This window comes from Camellia sinensis, chromosome 2 (genome assembly GCF_055761805.1).
Source record: "Camellia sinensis isolate YWXY chromosome 2, ASM5576180v1, whole genome shotgun sequence".
In the NCBI taxonomy this organism is placed as follows: domain Eukaryota; kingdom Viridiplantae; phylum Streptophyta; class Magnoliopsida; order Ericales; family Theaceae; genus Camellia; species Camellia sinensis.
Window position 1 is genome coordinate 143,033,104 of NC_138962.1, and position 13,043 is coordinate 143,046,146.

A 13,043-nucleotide genomic window follows, 5' to 3' on the forward strand; every position below is an offset into this window, starting at 1 on the left:
AATCCTCAACCTCCTCTATCGCCTCTGCTTCTCTCTATCTGACCTAGGAAATCTAGGTTTTCAATTATTTGCAATTCTTTTCTCATATGAAATGTTTCTATCTATTTTCAATCTCTATCTTGATCTGAGAACTTGTTTAGCTCCTTATGTGATCAGATTGATCATAAATGTCTTGTTTTTCCTCAAGTGAGACTTGAATCTCAGTTTGTTTATTGTGAAAATGTTATAAAACGAGAGCAAAAAAATGTACTTTTATTGTTTTTTTTTTTCCATTTTTTAGAGCCAAAAAAATACTATAACCAGATTCAGAAATTATTTTTTTCTTTTCTGTTCTTTTTTCCATTTAGTTCAGGAATACTGAATAAAACTGACAATTATTTTTTTCTTTTCTGTTCTTTTTTTTTTTTTAACCGATTACAGCAAAATTAAACACCACTTTAGGAATAAATTGGAGCAGTTCAGGTCCTGGACTGTGAACCTTTGAACTTCTGAATATATATATATATATATATTTTCTAAAAATTTGTAAAATATGTGATTTCTGTTTGTTGGTCTTATCTGTTCTGGCAATATCTTTGCAGGGTACTTATGTTGAGGGAATAAAGGAAGAAGTTGTTTTGTCTCCTGGGCATGTACTTTCTTTTATTGCTGCTGGGGAAGGTATTCACTGTAATTTGTTGTTTGCATCTTCCCTACCCCACTTTGTATAATTTTTGGTTGCGTTCTTGGCACTAAGTTGATTATTTTTATTTATTTTTTAAATATGCAGAACATCGTCATGTTGGTTCGAATAATTTTAATTTGTTGAGTAGCCGTAGTCATACAATATTCACACTGGTATGTATTCTATATTCATAAATTTTTTGCATTTTGCTTTGTTAAACTTCACGTTGTGTTGCGATGAAAATTAACACATTATCTTCATTTTCTTTTTACTTTCAGATTGCATGCTCTACTTTTCCTGCTTCATGATATACTACTGTTGGATTTTTTTTTTGGTTGTTTGGTTCATCTTGGGATTTATTTGTATGTTAATCTCTTCCTTGGTGAGGATCATCTACATTAGGCAAAAAAATACTGCAATTAAACAAGCAAGGAATGGTTCTGGGACTTGATACGTTTTTTAGTTTTGTCAAAGATGGAGTGTAAATGATTTAATAGTCTTTGTAGTTTGTAGTTGAATTCAATTGTTCCTTCAAACATGATTATTTTAAAATGGTAAGAGTTAACAAGCTTATTGTGAACAATTGGTGAAGTCTATTTGGTAGAAACATGGATGGAAATAGTTTTTTTTATAAAGGCATTGCTTGGTGCAATGGTAAAAGCTGGGTTTCCCAAGCATGAGGTTGTGACTTTGAACCTAAGAGCTGCCATTTTGTGGAAATAATGTCGAAGGGTAGGTCTAGATACAACTCCCTGTTCAATACCCACCATCGATCAACAGGGAACAATGGTGGGTGATGCCCTTCTATGATTTATTTTTTGTTTTTTTTTGAAGCTTGTTCTCATGTTGCAAACGTCTGTCTGTCTTAGGCTTCACAAGCTTCAGTGTGCTGCCCTAATGGGCTGTGATTTGTTGTGTATCACTTGTGAGCTTGCCATCTTCGGGAGTGAGCACCTAGTTTCTCTGTCCTTGAGAGAATCTTATTTTATTTTTAAATATATAGACTAGGCATTACAAGTTTTCTATTTGTCCCAGCCCCATAGGCTGTGAGAGGTTTATTGCTACTTAGAAAAGAAATTATTTTTTTCTTTTCTGTTCTTTTTTTTTTTTAACCGATTACAGCAAAATTAAACACCACTTTAGGAAATAAATTTGACTGTTTGAATATGGGAATTTTATTTCAAAAACATGTATTTGGTAAAAACAAAAAATCTTTAATCCCCACCTTTGAGCTGTCACAGTGTAATGTAAGTGTTGATGTATGCATGGTTGCAGTTTAACTGTTCGATAAATTTTCCCATTGAATATTGGTTTTTGGTACCCATAAATTTTTTTGAGCTCTGAGAAATCATTGCTTTCTAATTACTACAACTAAAACCAGTAACACCAGAGCTGTATGTCCCAACTTAACTAGTTTTTTTTTTTTTTAATCATCTTTTAGTTTTCAGATCTTCAATTGTCATTTAGTGATGTACATTATGCTTAATTGGGCATTACTATTGTTGTTGTAATATATATTTGTGATTGCAGATTAGAAGAAGCAGAAAAGGCAATGTATCACTATAAACAAGCTGGTGCTGAATCAGACCCTGATGTCTTGACTAAAGCTAAAAACCTTCAGGTTCATCTGAGTAAGTGTACTGAGGCCAAGATACAACGAGATTGGAACACACTGCTGAAAGAAACCAGGCTCGTCATATCAGCTGGTGTTGATTCTGCCCTACAGGTTAGCTATACACTTCAATTTCGACCTTTAAATGTTATGTTCTGTTTTCAAGGTTTGGTGCCATAGCTATAGGCTTGAAATTGACATGAGTGTTTTGTTTTGGTTGTTGGTAATTGAGAAAGATTTTTAAATCTATGCTATATATACTACCTCATATCCCTTTAGGTAGTATCGAGCTCCAATTAATTTCCTAGAAAAACATCATATGTGAATTGAATTTATTATGTGTGAGTTACACTATACAAATTTAAATCTATGCTATATATTAAAATTTTACAAACTTTTTAAAAATAAAAATATGAGTACATAGCACTAGTAAAAAAAAAAAAAAATTCTGAATCATGTGCATTCCACTATGATGAGATCGTCCTCTTTTAATTTGGACTTTGGTGGATTGAACATTCAAATTATCCATATTATATATAAGGAAAATTATATAAATAGAAGTTGCTTTAGTAAATTACCTATTACAATGAGATGGTTGGAAAGCAACCCCATTTTGGCAGATTCCTTTCCATGAATTGGGAATTGGGTGGCATCCCCTCTTGATGCTTTCTTAATATACTTCCGGGAAAAAAAAATTATTAGCTTCCAGTTTTAATGATTTTGTAATTTACCTTATTGTATATGGTGTCCATCTTTTCTTTTCGGCCTTGTCAATTGTACTTTATTGTAAGGATGTGTGAGTTTGTTATGCACTTGTATGGCTTCAAATGATTAAGAACCTAGCTATCCACCAACTTGATATTGAATGAAACACATGAATTTCTAGAACATTATAAAACCAATATGTAAGGCAGTCACAACATGAGAAATTAAATGGACAAAAAACTTGGTTAAGAACCTAGCTATCCACCAACTTGATATTGAATGAAACACATGAATTTCTAGAACATTATAAAACCAATATGTAAGGCAGTCACAACATGAGAAATTAAATGGACAAAAAACTTGGTTACCTTCGATTTCCCTGCCCTCGCAGCAGATACCAATGATGGAACAAGCAATTTATCACCAGGACAGAAAATGCTGCTAGGACAGATGCAGCATGTTAGAAGCCCATTACTACCATTTGACTTGATGACCAGCGCCTCTCCTTCAGCTTTAGTGGCAGAATATGCATCATTGTGCTGGAAGTTGCAGACACAAATATTTTTACTACAAATGAAATAAGTAAAGAAAACAAAAGAACAGGCAAAACAAAAAGGGAAAGTTAGTAGACTGCAGAGGAACAGAACATTGCTTCTTGCTGCTCATAATTTCATCAATAGAGTATTATATATATATATATATATATATAGCAATGCTAAAGTTATGTCCACGGGAAGAGTGGCAATTTTAAGTGCCCATTCAATAATGATTTACAGACCAATCCATCTTGGCCATATTACATTAATGGTCAAGAAGCAGTTACCAAAAATCTTTTACACATAATTAGGAGCCACTTGATTTTTTATTTTTGTTACCAAAAATAGTAAAGAATTGTATATCATATCAGATACTTTGTAAAGAATTGTTACCAAAAATAGTAAAGAATTGTATATCGTAGAAAATGTAAAATTAATTTTTCTTGTGGCAAAATTAGGAGCCACTTGATTTTTTATTTTTGTTCTAGTATTATATCCCTATATTGCTTGCGTTGCCTCTTCTCTTATGTGTCCCAGTGTCCTTTGAAGTTATTTTTGACAAAATACTTGATTCCCATATTTTGTAGTCTTGATATTGAATATTTCTTACTTTTAAGTGCTTGTTCTATATAGGTACATGATTTCGGTTTCTGTTTGATTTTGCAGAGTGAGAGGTCAAATGATATGTTTTGTGATGACATTTTTGGAGAGTCACCTGTTGGAGTTCGTAAAACAGTAAGTCTTGTGCTTAATTTTTTTTTTTAATCCATTATATGCTGGTATATTCTTTTACCTTGGTTGCAGTATCCTATTGTCAGCTGGCCTTTAATAAGAAATCATAAATGAGACATGTTGTCACTAGTCCAGAAAATGTACAAGTCTTTCTTTTCAATGTATCATATAACTCTGTATTAATTTATACCTTTACGTTTAACATGTACTGGCTTGTCTTTAGGTTTTCTTTCTTGGTTCATTATGACTTATTAATCAGCTCCAGCAGGTAGGCAAAACTTGAGGGAAACAATTTCGTGCATGCATGAATGTTTCATAATTAGATAATGGATTATAGTTTGTGAATTTTGTTTCCCTCAATGTTTTGAGAAAAACAATTTTGTGCATGCATGAACTAAACTTTTTCTATGGAGCTGATTCTTTGTTACTTAATTTAAGTAATTGCGGCTTTGGTCTGTAAATGGAATTTCTGAGAACGACGTGAATTGGAGGTTCGGTTTGGTTCGTCTGATAAGCATGGGTTTGAGGTTTGAGCTGCTGATCTTGAGATTGTGGTCATCCCCCTTTTTGTACATTTTTCCGGCCTCTATGACAAATTTCAGTCGTTGGAATGGAGCCTACAACCTGTCATTGCTTAATATTTAGAATTCAATAATTAACCATTGGGTGTTAGCTTGAATAGTCCAAATTTCAGCTGTATTGTTACTTGTACCAATGGGACATTCGAAAGCTTATATCCAGTGACAACTTGATTTTTTCTGTGATATTTTTGTGAGATGATTAAATGATTAACTCTTTTCAAACTAGTATTGATTCTAAGAACAATTTTGAACTTCTTTGTACCGCTATTGGAAAAGGTTTTGGCATCCAAGTAAGTCAATTAATGTGCTCTTTGTATCCATTTTTGTTTTGGCATCCAAGTTAGTCAACTAATATATTGATGTATATTTTTGCAGGTAGTGTTGAGGGAGTAGTTGATATGATTGAGTGGGTGATATTGAGAGTTAAATTCAGTTTTTTTTTTTTAGTACTTGAATCTATTAGTATTTTGTATAAATAATTTTAAGGATGGTTGATGGATATTTGTTTTGTGTGTATAGAAGTTTATATTTTGTATGCACATTTTTTTTTTTTTTGAAGAAAGATAATTTTGTTGAGGGAAGTGATGGAAAATAATACATGTGTATTAGAATTTTTGCAAATATCACTTTATATTTATTGTATATACTACTTGAATATATATATATATATACATATATATATATGAGAATATAGGTTGCTAAAACATTGTAGGTATTTTATTTATTTATATTTTTTTTGCGACGGCAAAATATTAGTCGCGATAAGTAGATTAGGCGGTCGCAAATAGTTTGCGACTGCTATTTTGCGGTCGCAAAAAGTATTTGCCACCCCCACATTCGCGACCCCCATTTGCCGTCGCATGGGCCGTCGCAAAAAGTCTTTTGCGACTGTTTTTTATTATTTGCGACGGTTTATAGCGGTCGCAAAAAGTGGTTTTTTTAGTAGTGTATGGACAAGTTGAAAAGAATATACATGCAAAAAATTAGATCGATCATACAAAAGTAACCACATGATTAAATCATATATATATATATATATATATATATATATATTATAACAGTTGAGCAATTTACTCTTAAAAACATATAGACCGTATAGATAAAAATAATTTAATAATTATATGACAATTGATGTTGGATCACCTTAATTTTTTGCACAGATAATTTTCTCAATTAATTATATAAGACAAACGGTTTAGACCACCAAAGTGAGTCCAAGTTAGACTAGTAATGGGTCAACTTCAATTATGAAGTTGAGATCTTTAACTTTAGCAAATCTGAAATCTTAAATTTTTGTTTTAAATCTTAATATCTTATATTTTTTTGGAGGTAAATTATAATTTAATTCCCTGTGGTTTACTCGAAAAACACGGAGCTCTCTTATAATTTCATTTGTAACACTAAAACCCCCTGAACTTCGTACCAAAGTGCAATTTCAGACGAAACCGTTTGTTTTAACAGAGCATGTGTTGCACGATTATAAAATCAAAATTTTTCCCCCTCAACCACACTAGATAATTACCTTCTTATTCTTCCAAAGTTATTTGAAAACCAAAGACGTTGCTTCTCTCTCTAAAATGCTTCTCTCTCTCTCTCTATAGCTTATCTCCCTCGTTTCTCCATCTTTCCTTTTCATTTTTGTTTCATTATTCTTCTAAAATCTATATGTATCATTCTCTTAACTCAAATAAAGTTAACCCATAAATTAAAATCTATGTCTATCATTCTCTACCATGGCAACCACCATCATCCTTCATATTCTCTTTATCATTATAGACACACATACATTATATACATAAGCATACCCAATTAACTAAGCCAAGACCCAAATTGTAATGGTGGCTACCACCATGGGTGCCATGAGAGGGAAAGGTGGTGGGTGGTGGGTGGTGGTTGAGTGGAGGAGATGGGATGAGGTTGGTGGGTGTTTGCAACTATGGACTATTTACAAAAAGTTATGGTTTTGTTGTTGAAAATGCATTGCCTTTTCCTAGCATTGTTTGATGTTCATTGAAGTTTTTGAAAATTGACTTCACTTTTCTATTTAGAGAGGTTCTCGAGCTGGAAAAATGGTTGGAGATTTATGGTTTTGGCTCAAATATGTTTCTAAATAATATGAAGTTGGAGTGTGAGATGAGGTAGGATGGTGGACTATCAAGTATAGAGTTAAAAAAATATGAAGTGAGGACATGTATATACATGTTCATACAACTATATATATATATATATATGGAATTATTAGAGATTAGAAAACACACATAGACACCCAAATCCAAATCCAAGACCACCAAATAACTTCTCCACCCAAAAGGTTCTTGAATATTAGACATAAAAGAAAATGAAATCATAAACTTCTCCTTCCTGTATATATATACATGTTTATATATATTTCTCCATATATATGGAATGATTAGAGATCAGAAAACACACATACACACCCAAATCCAGATCCAAATCCAAGACCACCAAATAACTTCTCCACCCAATGGGTTCTTGATTATTAGATATTGAAGAAAATGAAATCATAGGCTTCTTCTTTTTGTATATACATACATGTTCATATTTATGTTTCTCCTTCTCTCTCCGGTTGTAATCTCTCTCTCTCTCTCTCCTTTTTTCTTTTTTCTTTTTTGTTTTTGATCAGACATTGTACAAAATGATGTCGTTTTGTGCATTTCTGTTATGTCCGTCAAAAATTACAACATAACATAAAGTGTAGGAGTTTAAGTGTTATAAATAAAACTACAGGGGGTTCCGTATTTTTTGAGTAAACCACAGGAGGTTAAATTATTATTTACCCATTTTTTCCTCATAACACTTGCATCATATTTGAATTATTAATTTGAATAAGAATTTTTAACAAGGAAAATTAAGAAAAAAAATTAATTTATAAGTCATTTATATTGTTCGCACATTTTTTTGTTTTTTCTTTTTAAAAAACATTCTTACACAAATTTATGAATCTAAACACAATCTTAACATACAACATTAGCCTAATATCTGCGTTTTCACCCATTGATTTCCATAGTAGAGGCATTTAAACTTATTTTGATAATTATCTATTGTAGTTGATTTCTTGATATTTTTTTTTATTAAAAATGTTTAAAAAAATAAAGAAAAAAATTATTATTATTATTATTATTATTATTATTATTATTATTATTATTATTATTTATAACTTTCTGTTGAACCATTTTAATATTTTTGTTTATTTATTTATATATTTTTGTTCATGAATCTTCTTTTGTTTTATTCATGAATCTTATCTTATTCATTAATGGAGGTTAATTAGAATTCAAGAACTTGGTGGTGAGTTATTATTTGGAGTCTCTCCATTTTCTCTTGTTTAATGGTCATTATTTTTTGGTATAATTTGTAAGGTCCTAGTGGCCTATAAATAGTTCCTCTCATCTACTTTTTGCTACACCAACACATCAACTATTTTCTATACAATTGAGATTACTAACAAAGAATGGTGTTTCTCTTGGTGGAGTTTTGGGTTTACCATCTTGTACAGAGTTGGCCTGAACCATACGACAAGTGGTCGAGTTGTTGTATCCTGAAGGGAACAAGTCATGGTTTTGTGACTGCTGCATCAATATTTGGGTTCTTCCTATCGCAGTGGGCTTGATCTCCTTAAAGAAAATAAGATATCCGTGCCTAAGCCTGATCTATTTTTATCTCATTTTCTTTGCATTATTTATCAATAAAATATAATTTTTTCTGGTATTTTCACCAGCAATTTTAAGGAGATCAAACATGGAACAAGTACCAAAAAAAACCAATGATGGAATTGGAGATCTCAACAAGCCTTTCAAGTTCAAAGGAGTTCATTTTAAAAGGTGAAAAGGAAAAGTTCTTTTTTACCTTAGCCTTTTAAAAGTTGCATATGTTCTTACCGAGAAGAATCCAAACAAAATCCCAACCGAAGAGATGAATGATGAAGACTACGAGGCACATGAAGCAAAAGTGACTTCCTACAATACAGATAAGTATAAATGTCATTTTTATCTCTTAAATTTCCTTACTGATTAATTTTATGATTACTATGACACCACTTACAGTTTGTCTTCTATTAATTTTTTGGTATGCTCGCTTATGTTATATTAACAGTAAACATGTAGGAATCATGAGTAGTTTAGGATTAATTCCTAAAGTGACAAAAAATTTTGAGAAATGTGAAGTTTGTCGTAAAGCAAAAATTACCAAGAGGGCTCATAAAAGTGTTGAAAAACATACCGAATTGCTAGAATTATTTCATACTGATTTGTGTGAGTTTGAAGGAATGTTAACTCGTGGTGGTAACCGATATTTTATCACTTTTATTGATGATTTTTCAAAATATACAAATGTATATTTATTAAAAAATAAAAGTGATGCTTTTGAGAAACTTAAAGAATTCCTTTTTGAAGTGAAAAATCAATTCGGTAAAAAGATTAAAAGAATTAGAAGTGATAGAGGCCGAGAGTATGAATCTCTTGGATTCAACTCTTTTGTTCAGTCTTTGGGAATTATTCATGAGACTACTCCACCATATTCACCTTCATCTAATGGCGTAGTTGAAAGAAAAAATAGAACGTTAATTGACTTGATGAATACTATGCTTATTGATTCAGGTGCTCCCTCAAATTTTTGGGGCGAGGCTATTTTGACAGCTTGCCATGTGATAAATAAAGTGCCACACAAAAAAATAAAAATTGTACCTTATGAGTTGTGGTGGGGGCATAAACCAAATCTAGGTTATTTGAAGGTTTAGGGTTGTTTAGCTTTTGTGAGGCTTGCAGATCCTAAACAACCTAAATTGGGTGAACAAGCTACCACTTGTGCTTTTCTTGGGTATGTGTTGCATAGTATAGCTTATAGATTTTTTTGATATGGAAAATAATATTATTTTTTAATCAGGTGATGCTACTTTTCATAAAAATAAATTTCCTTTCAAATCTAGAAATAGTGGGGGTCAAATAATTTTTAAAATATTTTATCCATGCCTAGCTCTTTTACTCCTCAAGTTTTTCAAGAAGAAGTAAACGAGGTTGAGTTGAAAAAGATTTTGGCCCTGACTATTATCTTTTATAATGTGGAAGAAATTCTTCTTACGGTACAAGAAGCTTTATCATCACCTGATACTATTTTCTGAAGAGAGGCTGTAAATGATGAGATAGATTCACTACTTTCAAATAAAACATGGGAGCTAGTGGATTTACCTCCAGATTATAAAACTATTGAGTGTAAATGGATCCTTAGTAAAAAACTTAAACCGGATGGAACTATAGATAAATATAAAGAGAGGCTTGTCGCTAAAGGTTTTAAGCAACAAGTTGATCTTGATTTCTTTGATACTTTTTCTTCGGTTACTAGAGTTACATCCATTAGACTGTCAATAGCAGTGGCTACAATTCATGATTTAAAAATTCATCAAATGGATATAAAATCAATATTTTTAAATGGAAATCTAGATGAGGAGATTTACATGGACCAACCCATAGGCTTTGTGGAGCCTGGCTAAGAAAGCAAGGTGTGTAAGCTAACTAAATCCCTTTATAGTTTAAAACAACCTCTTAAACAGTGGCATGAGAAATTTGATTCCTGCATGCTTGAGAATGGCTATAAGACTAATAAATGTGATAAGTGCATATATTATAAAACTTCTGAAAATGCACATGTAATTATTAGCCTATATGTGGATGATCTATTTATCTTTGACTTTAATTTGCATATCATAAATGAGACTAAAAATATGCTTAATAGCCACTTTGATATGAAAGATCTTGGTGAAGCCAATTTTATTTTAGGAATTAAAATTACCAAGACTAAGGATGACATTTTTCTTGATCAGTCGCATTATGTTGAGAAAAATTTAAAGAAATATAACTTTCTAAACTGTAAACATGTTGCTGCTTCTTTTTTATGCAAGCATACATTTATCTGTTGTAACAAATGAAAAGGAAGTAATTAATCAAAAGGAATATGCTAGCATGATTGGTAGTTTGAGATATAATACTGACTGTACTAGACCAGACATTACATATGTTGTTGGAGTACTTAGCAGGTTTACTTGCAAGCCAAGTCGAGATCATTAGCTAGCCATATGAAGAATTATGAGATATTTATCTGGTACCAAAAATTATGGTTTGTTTTATAACAAGTATCCTGCGGTACTTGAGGGATATAGTGATGCCGATTAGAACACTTTGTCAGGTGATTCTCTATCTATCTCGAGTTTTATTTTTACCTTGGGTGGTGGTGTTATATGTTGGAAGTCTAAAAAAAAGACTATAATTACTAATTCTACAATGGAAGTTGAGCTTATAACGTTAGCTTCAGCATTTGAGGAAGCGAATTGGTTAAGAGATTTGTTACATGAAATCCATTTTTGGGAAAAACCAATTCCTCCTATGTTAATTCATTGTGATAGCACTGCTGCTATTAGTAGAGTGAACAATCATTTTTATAATGGTAAATCCAGACCTATTCGAATGAAACACAGTAATGTGAGATCCTATTTGAGTAATGACATCATAACTGTGAATTATGTAAGATCTTGTAATAATCTTGCGAATCTGTTAACCAAGGCCTTGGCAAGAGATAGGGTCTGAAATACATCGAGAGGGATGGTTTGAAGCCTATAAAATCATAAACCGTGCATGAGGATACCTAACCTAGGGACCAGAGATCTTGTGACTAGGTTCAATGGGAAGAACGAATCATATGGTGGTTGTAAAAAATGCACTCTTTAATATTTTGTTATCCATTCCTAAGATGTAAGTGCATTTGTCCTGTAATGTTGGAGGGTTGAGTTTTTATATTCTTAATGAAATTCTGTAGCTCTAGTTGAGTGGGGGTGTATAAATTACAGGAACATCCTTGACAGATTTCACCTATGTGAACATGAAAGTGGGGCCGCTTTCTATGAGAATAAGATTTATTCTCAAATATGCTGATGAAAACTAGGTTAAGCACAATGCCGTAATGTGCTGGCTTTTAAAGCTCATGTCAACACCTGGATTATTATGTGTGAGCAGTAATACTTTATTTCCCCTAAGTAGTCATAGTTCAAGTCTGAGACCACTACTGACTCTGGGGTAGAAGTTGCTGTTTCACTAGTGAAAGTTCAATGCAGAGCACACCTATCTTTGTTTGGTAATTTCTCTTGTCCTTGTTGATATTAAAATGAGTAAGAGATTGTTAAACCATTTTAATATCTTTTATTTATTTATTTGTATATTTTCGTTCATGAATCTTCTTTTGTTTTATTCATGAATCTTATCTTGTTCATGAATGGAGGTTAATTAGAATTCATGAACTTAGTGATGAGTTATTATTTGGAGTCTCTCTATTTTCTCTTGTTTAATAGTCATTATTTTTTGGTGTAATTTGTAAGGTCCTAGTGGCCTATAAAGAGTTCATCTCATCTACTCTTTTCTACACCCAACACATCAACTATTTTCTATACAAGAGAGATTACTAGCAAAGAAGGGTATTTTTCTTGGTAGAACTTTGGGTTCACCATTTCGTGCAGAGTTACGACAAGTGGTCAGGCTATTGTATCCTGAAATGGACAAGTCATAGTTTTGTGACTGCTGTATCGGTATTGGGGTTCTTCCTACCGCAGTGGGTTTAATCTCCTTAAAGAAAACGAAATATCCGTGCCTTAACCTGATCTATTTAGATCTCATTTTCTTTATATTATTTATCAATAAAATATAATTTTTTCTGATATTTTTACCAACACCTACTAACTTTCTAATTAATACTAAGTTTCCGACGCAACCCTCATCTGCCAAGTTATTCTGAGGTATCTAAACGGAGAATATCATGAATCTTTAAATTATGAATTTAAATTTTTAGTGAGGATGAACTTTTTTTAGTTTGTGTTTTTAGTTATTAGGTTATTTTAATTTGACTAAAAAAATTATGTTTGAAATAATTTTTATTATTTATTTATTTTTTGTAATGGATTTGATAATTGTGAAAAAAATAAAATGATGAGAATTTGAATGTGATATTTTATTTTATTAGTTATTTATTTATTTTTATCTTTATTGATTTAGCTAAAAAGTTACATTCCAAATTGAGTTGTAAACATAATTAAAAAATATTAATATAAATCTTGATTCTTAGAGGTGATTTGAAAAAATGATTAAAAGTTAATTTTTTAATTTTTTTGATTTTTTTATTTTTTTTATATGAAAAGTGATATGATTTAAAATAGA

General features: G+C 31.5%; 1 long non-coding RNA gene across 1 annotated transcript; it reads left to right on the forward strand.

Annotated features, from left to right (window-relative positions):
• The first annotated feature begins 4,111 nt into the window (after positions 1-4,111).
• On the forward strand, positions 4,112-5,365 carry LOC114276698 (uncharacterized). Its single transcript, XR_014360462.1, has 2 exons — positions 4,112-4,252; positions 5,206-5,365. It is a non-coding gene; the product is annotated as an uncharacterized LOC114276698 (long non-coding RNA).
• The last annotated feature ends 7,678 nt before the right edge of the window (positions 5,366-13,043 follow it).